At 46.3% G+C, this 2,934-nt stretch overlaps 1 long non-coding RNA gene across 1 annotated transcript; it reads right to left on the reverse strand.

The window, feature by feature from the left end:
- Positions 1–698: 698 nt before the first annotated feature.
- LOC129603521 (uncharacterized) lies at positions 699–2,009 on the reverse strand. The gene is made up of 2 exons (XR_008693429.1): positions 1,949–2,009; positions 699–1,822 (listed from the first exon to the last, which is right to left on the reverse strand). It is a non-coding gene; the product is annotated as an uncharacterized LOC129603521 (long non-coding RNA).
- Between the last annotated feature and the right edge of the window lie 925 nt (positions 2,010–2,934).

Here is a 2,934-nt window from a genome sequence, read left to right on the forward strand (position 1 = left end):
GTAGAGCTGCGGCGCCTGTGAGGAATGAGCGTCCGGTAGGACGCGGCCGTAGAGCAAGCCCCGCTGCAGAGCCGGGACTGTGTAGCTGTCTGCCTTTGGTCACCTGAGCCAAACAAATGGCTGTGTCAAGCTATCTCTGCTCATACACTACTCCAGTGCAGAAAGCTCCATTTTTCAGCGGGAAGCGGCTGGCAAATGACTACGGAGGACGGTACGTGACCCTGATGACTTCAGTGGCACCGCGACCAACGGTGAGACAGAAATTGATTTTGAAAATGCAGACCGTGCACCTGGAAGCCGCCGGGTGCTCCCCAGGAGCAATCGGATAAATATATCTGATAAAATAAAAATAAAACGTCTGGGATTCAAAATATAGACACAGACATTTTGATAGGTTTGCAGGATTTTTGCCTAAACGCTAAAAGAATCATTTTTAAATTGAACACAAACAAAGCACGAACTTCATCCTTTCTCCACAGTGAACATGTTTTGTGATGAACACTTTTAAGTGCGTCTGATGTGACGCTTCCTAAACTCGCACGTGGAGGCGGGACTTCACGAACGCCCGAGGCCGCGCAGCGACGCCAAGGCAAACTACAGCGCTGCTGCTGTTAATGCGCCATAGAAACCATTAGGACAGGCTTCATCAGTCCTTCTAATCTCACAGAGAGCCTGCATTTAGTGGCGAGTGTAGTGTGGTTTGTAAAAAAAAAAAAAAAGTCTCCAGCTTTCTATTTGCAGCTGCTGTATTTTCAGACTGGTCCTGAGAGAGACCGGAGGAGGAATTGATTCTGTGGGAGAATGTGGGTGTAATTTGTGGCATTAAATAAAAGATAACGTTCACTACTGAGACTTGTTCCATAAAATAAGCATTAAAAGGGTTGTGTTTAACACATGGTGCTTCATGTCCCACCATGCATCTGTCTCCTTTGTCGTGGTTTCCCCACTCCCCCATGAACGTTCTGGTTGTGTATCCGTGCCCAGCCAGCAGGGGGAGCACTTTGTGCAGGACCTCAGCGTCACAGGCATGAACCCGCCTGCTCTCTGGGCTTCTTGACAGCTCTAAATCACATAAATGACACAGAGAGGAACGTCTGCATTCCACAAAAGTGAGCGACTCCCACTGTGGACAAGCCCAATGGTTCGTGGCATGAAGCGTCCAGTTGTAAAGGAAAGTTGCGCTAATATACAATTTAACGGACAAAGTTTGTGATGATGTCATGGAATAAGGTCATAGCGGTTGTGAATTTGTAGATTCAATGATATTCAACGTAACTGCATTTTTCATTGTGGTTGTTTTTTATATTATGTAAAAAAGTCTGGCTGCTCTTTAAAACACAATGCTTTCCTTTTTTTTGTATGAGACTGCAGCAACCAGTGTTTTCAGGGATTCATCAACCACAGCTCTGTGCGGCCACCAGGTGGAGCTCTAGGAGGAGCTTTGGATGCTAATGTGAAGCCTAAAGACTTGCTTTATTGCTTTTATTGTTCTCCACTCCAGTCAAAGGCTCGCTGCAGCCTGGTACGATGTGGCCAAAGCCATGCGAGGCCTTCATGGTAAGAACAAAGACAAAGGTTGGCCAGGAATCGTGTTTGTCTGATGGAACAACAACAACATTAACTGCCTCTGAAACAGACAGGATGCACCGAGCTCAGGGAGAGAACAGTGAGACTGGCCTGGAATGGTGGCGGCGAACAATGCAGGAGGGCGGCTGTCAGGTTTTATGGTCTGGGATCCTGCTCCCAACCCCCACCGCCGGGTCCCCTCTTCCTTCCTGCGATGTACTGTAGTTTACACTTGAGCCGCTACGAACCACATTTGCTGAAAGAAGCCGAGCAGAACAATGAAACAATGAGGCGGCGCAGGGAGAGGTGACAGTGGAGAGCGGCCAGTAACGGTTGACACGAGGTTGGGAACACCTTCATGATGTTTCTCAGTATTAATCACCTTCAGTAGAAATTCAAAGCCGTCCCATGATGTTTATGTTGTTTTGATGCTGATGCAGAATCTGCAAAATGCAAGAACAGCGTAAATAATTAAAACATTAAAAATTTTTAAAAAGGGTTAAACCCTATATTTTATGTGACCTATTTAATTTAATTATAAATATTAATTTGTCACATCTTTGCTTAGAGTAAGATGAATGAAACATGGATGTACCTGCCAATAATGCAAAATGTAATCATCTAGATTTTCTGGAAATTGTAGAAAAAGACCAAAACCATATATGATTGATGCTATGGGAATGTTCCCGTCCAAAACAAATAGACTTTACATCGTAGCAACGATAGCTTGTTTGTGAAGACCAAGGGCGACCGTGGCTTTTCACTTCACCTACACCACACACACACACACACACACACACACACACACACACACACACACACACACACACACACACACACACACACACACACACACACGCGCGTGCTGACAGGCTTCGGAGGAACCGGCTTCTGACAGGGCCATAACAGCTGGAGCTGTGCTCATCCATCAGTATTGGGTTTGATATCAGGGCCTGCTCCCTGTTGGGTCATTGACACAGATGACAAGCCTGTCTGAGGGAGTTATGGAGCTGCCAATCCCTCCACTACCTGCCACTTACTCCACTGACCTTCACCCGATCACAACAAACGCCAATTTAAAAATACAACGTTTTCTACCATCAGAGAAAAGCTTCGAATTTGAATTTGTGCCTCCTTCGCGATGCATCTCTGGGCTGAGCGTTCTCTGAGCTCCCCGCAGCAGAAAACAATGCAGAGCAACACAGGCATTTACAACTCCAACTATATGACTGCAATAAAAAGACTTGGCAAATGAGCCAGTGTGGGAGCCCCAAGCCAGATGTTGGTGAGTGGTGTGTGTAATAAGGCCTAATGAAGGGCTGGAGTTACCAACGTGTCCAGGGAACGAGAGGGAATAAACACAACATA

This window comes from Betta splendens, chromosome 21 (genome assembly GCF_900634795.4).
Source record: "Betta splendens chromosome 21, fBetSpl5.4, whole genome shotgun sequence".
NCBI lineage: Eukaryota > Metazoa > Chordata > Actinopteri > Anabantiformes > Osphronemidae > Betta > Betta splendens.